Raw genomic sequence first — 13,760 nt, forward strand, 5'->3', positions numbered from 1 at the left:
CCTCCATAAACCCCTCAATCGTCTCTTGAATCTTAGCCTTACCTCTCATTCTCTTCCAAATCGGCGCCGCCACGACTACCGCCCGCGAGCTTCACGCCTGCCTGCCGACCTCGGCCAGCCGCCACGTTTTCTTCCTCATCTCCGGCATCTCTCTCCATCCCTTAATTTCTCTCTGCCTGCACTCCCCATCTCTTTGTCGCTCCGGATCCCTCACTTTCTCTCTGCCAGCCGCCGCTTTGCTTCCCTCAGCCCTTTTTTCCTGTGGTTGGATCTATTGCCGGATTGCAAGATCCCTAGGGTTCACACTTGACACTAAAGTTGTGTCTCTTTCTCACCATCGACGCCTCTCTCTGCCGCCTGCCGTCGTCGTTGCTTCTCCGCCTCCACTTGAATTGTGCAAGGTGTGTCATCTTCATTTAAAGTTAGGAACTCTAATTGATTATTGAGGCAAAGTTAGAATTATTTGAATATAATGTTCTATTTTCATAGACATTTGATTACTGCATAGATTAAACATCTAGCTACTATATATTGTGTTGATTTTCTCAAATTTAAATTATGTAAGTGTAGGTTTGGCTTCACTTCGGCATTCAATACATTACTTCACCATAAATAATGGTGACATATTCGATTTTGGCTTTGCTCGACTGGGATGGAGGAGAAGTAGATGGATCCATACATGCTTAGTATGGGAGGCATTGGAAAAAAATGGTATATTCTTGAGGTATGAAATTCTTGTACACTTGTTGATTTGAATCAAGAGTTCAATCGTCGTGTTCCTTTTTTTTTTGTTTAATCCAATAATTATATTTGTCTTATGATTATCAACTGATCATTCGTAAATGATTTTGTTGTGTTTTTGGCATTAATAGTTCAAAAAATCCAACACTCAAAAGTCTCAATCATCATAATTTTTTTCACAAAATAAAATATCATGAGAAAATAACTTCACACATGGAGGAAATTAATAAACATCGTGTATGTATAGCGAAATCACTAGATTCTTAGTTTTCCCAACAAAACCACTAACTCTATAAAGAGTTGATGATTTTGCAACGGTGCAAAATTCAATTCTACAACATCCTATGAAGATTCGAGTACATTTTTCTTTTAGATAAAAGAATACGTATTGAGTGATGATCTGAACTCAAAGATGCTCATTCTTCACTCTTATGGTGTGGACGATTGATTGCTGTTGTCACTGAATTGCATTAGAGCTCCCCTCAGGCTGAACTCCCTCACCTGTTTACATTAGTGAATGCAATTAGTCACATTCACAAAACCTTTGAATATTGAAAAACTTGAAGAAGCGATGCAGGCAAGTTTATCTACCTATGCAAATATTTTAATAATTTGCATAGGTTTGTCTACCGATGCAGGCAAGTTTACCGATGCAGGCAAGTTTATCTACCTATGCAAATATTATAAATATTTTAATAATTTGAAGCAAAATGTTTACCAATGCAAATAAAAGTGAATCATTGCTTAGAAATAAAAAAAATACTTATTATTTAGCATTATCTACATAAACTAATAAGAATGGAAAAAGAAAGTAAACACAAAGACGAGAGTAACAAGAATGGAAGCATCAGTATCCTCTTTATAATCTCGTACTCTTTAAAAAAGACTTATTGTTCTCATCTTGTCCACTGATCATATTTTTAGTGATTACAAACAAATGTTTATATGTTACCATCACAAGTTGGACTTCAATCAAACTACGAAAGTATTAACGAAAACTGAAAGTCATAGACATATGTATTTCATTGCATTCATTAGCAATATGACATAGACATACTCAACATCTGTAACAAAAGAGCAAGAAATTTGGAAAAAATGAGCATGATCAAGAAAGAAGAAGGCTTACTTGAGCGTCAACTATTGTATTCAAAGCCTCCAATCTTCGTAGGACTGCAAGTTCAATGCGTTTCTTTTTCACAATATCGCGTTTATCCGATATCATGGCTGCAAGTGAACAGAAATTCATCTAAATTAGAAAACAAAACATCATTAACCACTAGCAATTATCTCAGCATCTTCTTATGAAAAACATGAAAAACAACTAATAACATGAGAAACAACAAACCTCAGTTTCCTTCTTCTGAGCTTTAAGGGAAGCCTTTGCCTTCGCATTCGCAAATCGATACTGAATACAGTGGTTAATCATCATACTGAAGGAATGCACTTTATTAGGCATCTTCCTTCCTTTCCTCATACACCTAATGAAGTAATTAGGTGTATGTACACATTAATGAACATAGAGACTGTGCTATATACAGCTGACAATAAATTGAAGCCTCCAGAGCAGAGTATTATAACCACAGAGAAACTAAAAGGTTTAATTCATAAACTCACATTATATTTTAATTTAATACAACATGTCATTTAATAAATTGGAAAGATGAAGTAATAAATTGATATAATGAAATAATCTATCTACTAAATGAAGTTATCATCTAAAAGACTTAAAAATAATTATGTGCCAGAAAGTAAAAAGTGAAATCTAAGTTATATAATAAAGTTAATTGTGTATTTAATGAATAACGCAGTATTCTTTGTGAACTATCTGTAATTGGGAATATATGTTAACATTGATTATGTATTCATTATATAGGAGGTAAAACTTGCTTGTAATGAAGTGATAGACATTAAATATGAATTATCTATTTACTGTGTTGAATGGGTTTAGGGTATTAGGATTAAACTCAGCTACTTTGTTGTTTGCACATTTAAATGACCTACATGTTCTATTAGTTGAAGTAGTATATTGGTAAGGTGAAGTAATAAATTGATATAATGAAGTAATCTATCTACTAAATGAAGTTATTGTGCCAGAAAGTAAAAGTGAAATCTAAGCTATATAATGAAGTTAATTGTGTATTTAATGAAGTAACATAGTGTTCATTCAGAACTATCTGTAATTGTTGATGATATGTATATTTATTCTGTAATCTTGTGTATAGGTGAAAGATCCTTACAAAAGAAGAAGAATGCGAGTATTTCTTTGGAAATCCTCTCAAATTACTTGGCAATTACTTCATTCATACACTTTATTACTTCATTCATGTTCCATGTTACTTCATTCATACACTTTATTACTGCATTCATACAAACTGTGCTATATGCAGAGGACAAGAAATTGAAGGCTCTAGAAAAGAGTATTACACCAACAGGAAAACTACAAGGTTTAATTCATAAACTCACATTATATTTTGTTTTAATACATGTCATTTTATCCATTAACTAAAATAGTCTCTTTTTTTTTTTTTCCAGAAATGTTAAATATGAAAAATGTAGCTGTTGGTGATAATACTTCAAAAAAGCTTGCTAATGAAGAATTTGAAGTCCATGATGAATTGTGTACAAAGAAAAAACATGACAAGCATACAGCAGAAGGAGATAACAACAGAGGTATATCAAATTAATGTTGGATTTTTATTTCATATTTAATATCTCATTTGATGTTCTATTTAAATTAACTGATAAATCTATAATAGAATTGTGTAATACTATATTGAAGTACTATAGTGCTCTTTTTTTTTTCCCCATAAATGTTGACTATGAAGAAATTATCTGGTGGTAATAGCTCTTCAAAGCAGCATGCTACTCAAAATCTAGATAAAACAAAACAAGCATCAGGTTTGCAGCATATGTAAACAAGTTTTAATTATTCAATAAAAAATAATAATATAGGTGACTAACATAGATAAACTGACATGTTTTAATGAAGTTATGGATGAATTGAGAACAAAGAAAAGTGAAAGGAAGGGATTTTGCACGCGTGTCGTAGGCACGTGTCCTTCCTATTCAACAATACTTATACGTTCCCACTTCCCAAAATACTATTAATTAGTATGTGGTAAGTCGGATGTTGATCCCACGAGGAACGGTCGTATCCGTTATGTAATTCAACACTTAAAAGTTTGGCGATGCCGCCACGCTTTAATTTAAGAGGGAAAGAAAATTAAACTACGGAAATTAAACCATACTTACGAACAAAGTGGGAATTAGAAAATAAAGTAAAAGGAAAGCAAACAACGAACTTAAAATTAAGCAAATAAACTGGAATGCAGACTGGCCAAGGTGACAAACTGGCCAACTCAGACAATGACGAAAATTAGAACTCTACAAAAATAAAACAGAGCAGCAAAGTGACAAACTGGAATGCATGAGTGTTACTAAGTTCAGAAGCAAAAGGAACTAAGTTAAAAGTAAGGAAGAATAAAACTAAAGGAACTCCTAAAGGGAAGCTTGAAAATGCTATAAAAACTAGGAATATGACCCCTAAAAGGTGGTCTAAAAGCTGAAACTGAAATGGAGGCTAAAGTGGCGTGTGAAGTGGTGAAAGAGTGTATTAAATCAGATTCTAATTAGTGAAAAGAGAGAGAGAGATGGGAAAAGGTGTTGTACTTTGTGTCCCCTAATCCCTATTATCCAATGTGCAAACCCAATGGACAAAACACTCCAACTAATGGTTAAAGAACTTGACTTCTAAAAGGTGATCCCAATTCCCTAACTCCACTCCTGTCACACGCAAGAAATGAGGAAGGAAAAGAAATGGCTGCCACACAATTAATTAAACCTTGGAAACACAAAATCATCAATTAAACCAACCAAAACATGCATAGAAAACATCAAATTAAAAGCTGAAAATTAAAGGCTCAATGAAGAAGATAAAGAAGCTTAACAACACTTAAACATGGTGAAAGAAATGCTGAAAAACGAGACCAACATGAACCATGCAAAAACATACAAATCGGACCCAACTAAACGGCGGAAATCACGAAATCAACCGGCAATCTTGCACAAACGTTTTTTTCCTTCCATTTTCTTTCACAAAATTCGAACACAATTGAGGAAATGAGATAAGAGAAACTGATTTAAAAGTTTCAAAAGGTGTTTTAACTAATAAGAAAGCAACAAACACTAGAGCTAAATAACAAGCTAAAGCCTAAACATTCAAACAAGAACTAAACTTAAAATATTTTTTGGTGCTTTCTTTTCCTTCAAAATACTTGAACACAAACTTAAAATAAAACTTAGAAGTAATATAAACTCAAGCTAACAACTAAATTATAACAATGAAAACGAAAATTAAATGCACTAAGCAACTAGCTAACAAACACAACTAAACAACAAGAGCAATAAATACACAAGAACTTAGAGCAATAAATACTACTTCAATATGCAGCAAATAAGGCCAACACTCTTAACTATGGAGTTAAGATGCTAGCAAGAGTACAACCAAACCAAGTGCTACAAAAGAGCTAGAGCATTCAAACACTACAAACAAACTACAACTTCACCCCATGGTGAGCAAAAGATGATTCCTGTTCTGAAATGAAAGAGAGTATTTTCTAGAGAGAGAGAGTTAGCTAAATTAAAACTAAAGATGATAGATGGAATGTCTTGGTAGTTGGTCCCAAACTTAGTAAGTATTTTTTTACATATCTCTCATTTAACAAAAGATATTTCCACTTTCTCATGCCTTAGACGGAGGTGGACACATGTTGCAAAAGGAAGCAGTCTTGTAATTGTGCTCAAGTGGCTTCATGCATTTTCCCGTCGGGTCTAGCTTGGCCAAGCTGACATCTTGGGCAGTTTGCCCTTTTTCTGATTTTCTTCAAATTCTTGCACTTTTTGCCTCCTTTTTGCATCACTCCACTACAAATGCCTTTCTACAATGCCTCTGATCCATAAGCTCAATTCCCTGCCAAAATAGCATCTTATCATGCAAATATTCAACTAATAAGTGCGAAAAGTGATCTAATCCGAGTGACGAAAACTAGCCTATCAAAAAGACATGACAAGCAGCCTGTAGAAGAACCTCAAAACAAAGGTACTATACAAGTGTTTTCAAATATGATATTATAAACTATGATCTACTACCCTTGTGTGTGTTTCACTTCCTTGTATCTGGAATTTCTTTACTCGACATTGATTATATTGTAGTGCAGAAAGAGCATTTAAAAATGTGCATTATTGGCATCTCTTTTGACATCATTATTGGATAGTAATGACCTATATTCACTAAATATGAACTAAATTAAGTATGTTATGAAGAATTTTTGACATGTTATTGAAATAGCTTAATGATACAACAAATTTTAGTGTTAATCCTTAAGCGGTAGTAATGAACTATATTTAATAAATAATGAACGAAATGACAGTCAGTAATGAAGTAAATATCACATTTTATTGAAATATAATGTTAACTTACTTCATTAAGTCAGGCGATTGCTTCATTACATTAGTTTATTACTTCATTTAGTCATGTTATTACTTCATTCAGTCATGCAATTTAGTGTCAAATATGATGTTAACTTTTATACATTTTATATCATTATCATTATTAATTATAAACATATGTTAGGTATGAAGAGGACAAGGGGAACTGAGTCAGAACATACTTCACTTACTGGGGAAGATGTAAACAGAATGATGGTAAAGAATGTTAAGAAAGCGTCAAAGAATGTTGATAAAGTTGCTGCAAATAATGGCACAGGAGTTTCTGACAGAGTTCTGTGTCTTAAAATAGGTCCGACAAAGTTTGTTGAAGCAATAAAATCTCTGAATGAGGAACAACAAAAGGCAGTAGAAGATATGGGTTTTGGGAGTCTTCTTCATTTCAATTTGACCTTTATTCCAACAAAGCTTGCATATGAGATACTAGATAATTTTGATATAGATACATGCGGAGTAAAGTTCAAACGAGGAATACTACATATCGGCGATGATGATGTCCATGCCACACTTGGTTTATCAAATGGTCATTTGAAATTTGAAAGGAATGGACATCAAAAGTTGGACAAATTCATCAACGAGATTGCTGAATCTTGTAACCGAGCTAGAAAAAATATGGGTCCTGATATGTTTATGGAAAAATTGTTAAGTGATGTTGAATGTGGGGAAATGTTCAAGAAGATTTTCTTGATTTTATTCGACACAATCTTGATTAACCCTCTGGAGACGGATACTTGACATCACAGATTGAAGAGGTAATTGATGACATTGATAATGTCAAAGATTATAATTGGTGCGGTTATGTGATTGATTCTCTCCTTCATGCCCACAAGGTTTGGGCTAAAGACAAGAGCAAACCATTCACTGGGCCAGTTTCATTTCTGGTGGTAAGTAACTAAAATATATATCCTTGAATTAATCTGTTTTAAATATGAAGTATTATTTAGAAGTGATGAACTAATGCTAAGTTTCATTTTGTAGCCATGTTATGTTGATAGGATTGTTCTTCAATCACGGCTCGTCACAAGAACATTCCCAACAATCAAGGGCTGGACAAGCAAACTGCTAAACAAAAGACAGAAAATGGAGCTTGAGCCTGTGCCATTTGGAAGAGGCATTAAGGAGGGTATTTTCAATCCCCAAAGAAGCAATCTGTTTGAATTGGGTGGAAAGCATGACATTGCCAGCTCTTCTTGTATAAAAGGAAGTGATATCTCTGCTGCTGCAAAACGTAGAAAGCACTTTTTCAAAGTTATGGGAATTGCAGTTGATGCACTAAGTGAACTTATGAAGAATATAGAAGAAGAGGCAGAAGAGGTCAAGAAAGATGGCTGCTCTAAAGTTGCAGCTAAATGCTCATTGAAAATGATGGGCGTGCAAGACATGGGACAAGAAGAAGATGGCATTGAAATCCAAAACATGTCTCAAGCAATGCAAGATGACGGCGTTGATGATCCAGAATTTATCGTTGCAGTTGAGAAAGTAATGAAGGTGGCAGAGCTAAGAAAAAGATGGGAAACTGAAGGTCCTTCGTTTGATTTAGGATTTGAGGTTGGAGGAAGGAACGTAAGTGGATGAATGGCTTCTTGGTTGAAAACTTGGATGTTGTAGTATGGGAACTTTGTTTTGTTGTGTAGTAATTCATATAAACAATGGGATGTAACTAACTGACTTATTTTGTTTTGTATTTGGGGATGAACTAAACTTATTTTGTTGTAAAATATGAAATGGTTTTTGTAACTAACATGTTCTATTTAGGCAATGGAGAACAGTTGTTCATTAGGTTTTGTTTGTATTGTTGTTTATAATTGACAGGTTGATAATACACCGTCAAGGGACATATATCCCGGGAACTATATCTTCGAGGCTGTACAATTCATGCCCGTAGATGATGTGAATAAGGTAAAATTTTACTTTGCTTTTTATTAAGTCTGTTAAGTAATATTTCAGTATAATGAAGTAATTATCGTACTGAATGAACTATTTTTTACCTTGCCCTTTATTAACTCTGTTTGAAGTAATATTTAGGTATGATGAAGTAACTGTCATACTGAATGAACTATTTTTTATGTAATACTACTGGCAGGGTCTTAATGTACAAATGGCAGATGTTACATCGCCATCAAACTTCAGTGTTGACGCATGCCTTATGGATAACTTAAAAGCTAATATAATGGAGAAGGTAAAATCTGAATTTTCAGAAGTATACATCTCAAACAATGAAATAGTTTGTCTTTGGAATAAATAATTTTCTAAATCAATACCAGGATTTGAATACATTATGTGTTGTTCAACATGGATCAAATGTGAGATTGCATATAGATGATGAGCCAAAGGATGATGGTACTAAGGTATAAATCTAAATTACATGATTAAAAATCTTTATCACCCTACTACACACTGTTGGGGTTTGTATACTAAAAGATGCTTCGAGCGTACATGCCTTTGTACAGTCAGCTTGTGCATGTATACAAGAAACGCCACGTCCACTTGTTTACCTATTTATGAGAATAAATAATATAATATAATGGTTTATTATTGAAATATAATAAACAAGTCTAAGGCTTTTTACTAAGAAGGTCAAGTAGGGAAATTCGATGAATCTCCTCATGAGTTTTCCAGTAGGGGACTTGGCCAGATCTAGTAAGAAGAAAAACGTATTCACAACCTAGATAGGCTTTGGCTACCTATTGGAACGGTTGCGGTGTTTGTGATAATTCTCTCTTACCTAAGATGAGATTAGTAACACCGGTGTGGTAAAGCACTGAAAGGATCTAATCCGAAATGTATTCTTTATTGCTATCTACTGAAAGAATATATTTCAGAAAGTTTAGTATTTTCTAGTCTATGATATTAATATCAATATTGTTTATTCAATCAAACGCCACTTTGACTTATCAATATGTGAGAGTTTGTACGTAACTCAAGTTCATGATATCTTGGGTGGTAGTAATTGAATAACATGAAGGTATTGGAATATTATTTCATAGAATTCGCGTGCCCAGTGTGGTATGATTAAATCCCTAAGGGGTGATCCCCAAGAGGTGTTTGAAAGAGGAATTTATTATTCAGAAAACTGCGCAGTTGGAATTTATTCCACGAATAATAAATAAAGTTTCAAACTAGAAAAACTCTTTGGAGAATTAATTTAATTCTAGTCACATAGCAGACAAAAGAATTAAATTGATGGATCAAGATAATCTTAAACGCGGGAAATATTATAAAATAAAATGGACCCAAGTTATTTGTAATTTGGTGATTTAAGTGGGAGTGCAATTTTATTCTTTAGTGGAATAAAATAATATTCCATTGATAATATATTAAATCATGGGTCATTTGATTTAATTAGTAATTTATCTAATGGGTGAGCCCAACACTTAAGTCATTCCATGGATCCCCAACCTAGCCCAACAAGTCCATTATAAATAGTGATGAGATGTGGAAACCCTAGCACACCATTATTCACAACACTCCTCCCCTAAACCCTAGAAGCCGTCGCCGGCTCTCTCTCTCTCTCCTTGCCTCGGTTTTCGTGCCTTGGCACGTGGGAGAATTAGGGTTTTGTTTTGTTCTTGTTCTATCCTAATTCATAGGATTAGATCAAGACAATATTGAGTTTGTGATTGGGTTTCCCTAGATCTCTTCAAGACTATTATTGATTATCTAAGATCCGCCCACACGGATGGAGAATCAAGGACTAGGGAATAGGTTGGAAGATTCACGGTCGATAAACCAAGGATCTCCCGGGTGGTGCAGCTAGCAACTTCGATCCCATGATGGATCAAAATGAGGTAACAATCGAATCTACATCAAATTGCATGATTATGTGTTTATTTGATGTCATATCTATAGATCTATGAATATTGCATGAAATTGGAGTCGGATGCATAATCAACTAAATAGATCCGTTCTAGGACCTGTTTGGTTTTCGTGTCTTCCGCTGCGGTAGTCCCAACACACACAACGTACAACCATGTGATATGATCCCTTTACTTGTTTGATCCATGTTTACAAATGTCAAACCTAACAAGCACTGAATACTTTTTACTTCATTATATTAATAATTTGGTTCATTACGTAGAAGATCCAGTTCATTATGAATTAACTATCTTATTTAATGAAGTATTTTGTTATGTTATTCTACTTCCAGAATCTTAGTATACAAATGGCAGATATTACATAGCCATCAAAGTTCAGCGTTACCTTGCCTTTTATTATCTCTATTTGAAGTAATATTTCAGTATTATGAAATAATTGTCGTACTGAATGAACTATTTTTTACCTTACCTTTTATTAACTCTATTTGAAGTAATATTTCAATATAATGAAGTAACTGTCGTACTGAATGAACTATTTTTTACCTTGCATTTTATTAACTCTGTTTGAAGTAATATTTCAGTATGATGAAGTAACTGTCATACTGTATGAACTGTTTTTATATAAATCTAAATTACATGATTAAAAATCTTTATCACCCTACTATACACAACAAATGTCATCTAACAAGCACTGAATACTTTTTACTTCATTATATTTATAATTTGGTTCATTATGTAGAAGATCCAGTTCATTATAAATTAACTATCTTATTTAATGAAGTATTTCTTATGTAATTCTACTTCCAGGATCTTAGTATACAAATGGTAGATGTTACACAGCCATCAAAGTTCAGTGTTGATGCTGGACTTATGGAAAACTTAAGAGTTAATCTAACGGAGAAGGTAAAATAACAATTTGAGAAGTATACATCTTAAATAATGAAGTATCTTGTCCCTGAAATGGATCATTTTCTGAACAACTACCAGAATTTGAATACACCGTGTGTTGATCAGCATAGATCCAATGTGAGATTTCATAAAGATGATGGAACCAAGGTACAAATCTAATTTATGAATGTCATACTCAAACAGCAGTGCATACTTTGTACTTCATTTTATTTACAATTTAGTTCATTATGTAGAATATTAATGTGGATGCGGAAATTCAGTCAGTGTTGAATGCTTATAAGGATATAGACATGGATGATGATTTCATGGAAAGTTGTTTCGTTGGTAAGCCAGTGTCAAATGAGAAAACTGTGTCTCATGCATTGAGATCTCCATTCAATGAACGACCAGTTAAGATTACAAACAAGCTCAGTAAAGATGAAAAAGAATCATATTACTGGATTCTTACAACACATAAAATGGAAAAGTATGATTTCTAAATTGTTTTCTAATAGTGTATCGCATTATTTTTACTAGTATGTGAAATTCTAACATCTATTAAAAAATATGCAGACTTGAACTTGTTTATGACGATGACGTTGTAAAAGTTACAAAGATGGAAATGTGTTCCTTGATACCTAGGAAATTAATTGTGGTTGGCGTTATAGATGCATGGGCTTCCTACCTCTACAATATGGAAGAATTCCGATACTGAACTCATCAAGGCGACTATTTTTCACCACTTATCCATGTGTAAGTACATATTATTTAAATTAAATAATATTAATTGTTGTGAAAATCCTAACTATGTTAATATACAGTTGTATACGATTGTTACAAAGCCTCAAAACATGGATGTCAGCAAAATCATTGCAAACTTCTACAGCAACTTGGACAGAGAGGTGAAGGAAATACCGAATTTCAAATGGGAACATGTGGACACGGTACAAGCATCATTCTGAAGTATCTTAATTTTTTATGAAGTAGTAATTTAAAAAAATCAAGTTCAGGTGTTCTCTAGAGCTTGAGGGCCAAGTATTGCTCAGCATTGATGTTAGCAAATAACAGCCATACAAGCTTCAACAACAAACAAGTTACCGCAGCATACTATAAAGAGGAAAGCAATAGCCATGTAATAGATGTTGAGAAAATGATTGCATCATGTTTAAAGAAAAAATGAAGATTTTAGCAGATTAAGTTTTGATATATACATTGATCTGTTTTGAGCAATTGAAAATAAAGTACTTCGCTTATTAATTTTGTTCTATATTAGATTTAAATGTCGCATTGGATAATAGATATAGTTCATTGGGTAGTTAATTTGTAGAATGAAGTAATAAATTATAATAATGAAGTGGAAATCTATAATAATGAAGTATCAGACTTTTATTATGAAGTATCTATTCACTGCGTTATATGGGTTTATGGTTTAAATTTAATTGCTGTGTTATTTGCTCATACAAATGAAGATTTTTGCAGATTAAGTTTTGAAATATACATAAATCTGTTTTGAGCAATTCAAACTAAAGTACTTCGCTTATTAATTTTGTTCTATATTAGTGATAAGTCGTATTCTAAGCCTTGGTTACTGGTCAGTATGTCATGAAATACATGTATTATCTGTAAAACAGTTGCTTAAGTGTGCAGGATTGAAGGATCCAAGTCAGTAGGTGACGATTCGTGTGACGCAAGTGAAAAGGGCACTAGAAGGGTGCGATACTAACCAGAATGCATGCCAGAGAAAAGGCTCGAGATGGAGAAGGGGGATAGCTGGGATGATTAGAAGGGGGATAGCTGGGATGATTATTTTACAAGGGCAAAAAGGTCAAAATGCGGGAGAAGTCTACCCTAAAAGCAAGGGCAAGCCTCCCTATAAAAGAAGCCATTTTGGAGAGAGAAAAAGAGTTCGGTTCGGAGTTTGACAATCACACTTAGTAGAATTCTCTCTAGAAGATCCATCCTTCAGCATTATCTTACCTCTCGTTCCTCGCCACAGCCATGGTCACTTGACGTCCAGAGTTTGCCGGAGAAGTCATCAGTCCGTCGTTCCAGCCAGTTATCGTAGCAGTGTAGTAGTATCATCGCCCGGAGTGGCACAAACAATCTTAATCGCTTTCTTAGTTAAAGTTTACTTGTTTTCATCAACTAGTTATTCTGCAAACACTCATCATTGTTGCTCTTTTGAAGTACTTTGTTATTTTCCAACATTTACGTTATGAAGTTTCTATTTCGCATGTCACTTTGGTTTGAGTTTGCTTCATTCTGCCTAGGGAAGTTAGATTTAGTTATTGCTTTCAATTTCTAAGTGTTTTCAATTCGGGAGTTGTTGATTTGAAGTTGTAGCTAAGTTAGTCAAATTTTCGTGCATGAGTTTCTTTTCTGCGCCGTGATTATCACCTTGCATGTCAGCCAGTAGAAGTAAGGTTGCAGTTACCGTTTAATTTAAGTTTAAGCATTTTAATCGATGGATCTTGAGTTTGAATGCATGAATCTGAAGTTTAGTTATGGTGTCTGTGTTCATATGATTTTCGTCAATACTTGGTGAGGAAGAAAACGTCAAAATCAACTTTATTTGGTCTACTTTTGCTTTTAAGTTACTTTTTACTTTTGTTCCCTACTTTTCAGAGGTACTATCCAGACTTGTCAGAAAGCCCCCAGCCATCAGATACACTTTGTTCTCTAACTTTCCTCTTTTAGTAACTGTCTACTTTCCACATGTCTCTGATACACCTTGTCCCCTACTTTCACGAACACTCTCACATGTCTGTTATTTTCCCGCCTACTAGTCAGTAGAGTACTACCTTATTTCCT

At 33.9% G+C, this 13,760-nt stretch overlaps 1 long non-coding RNA gene across 1 annotated transcript; it reads left to right on the forward strand.

Moving 5' to 3' along the window:
* LOC148932821 (uncharacterized) lies at positions 1-3,546 on the forward strand. The gene is made up of 4 exons (XR_016135018.1): positions 1-401; positions 571-724; positions 3,129-3,185; positions 3,274-3,546. It is a non-coding gene; the product is annotated as an uncharacterized LOC148932821 (long non-coding RNA).
* Positions 3,547-13,760: the final 10,214 nt, after the last annotated feature.

The sequence above is a fragment of the Salvia hispanica genome, chromosome 2, assembly GCF_029641045.1.
Source record: "Salvia hispanica isolate PSC_SH4W2 chromosome 2, Shi_PSC_v1, whole genome shotgun sequence".
NCBI lineage: Eukaryota > Viridiplantae > Streptophyta > Magnoliopsida > Lamiales > Lamiaceae > Salvia > Salvia hispanica.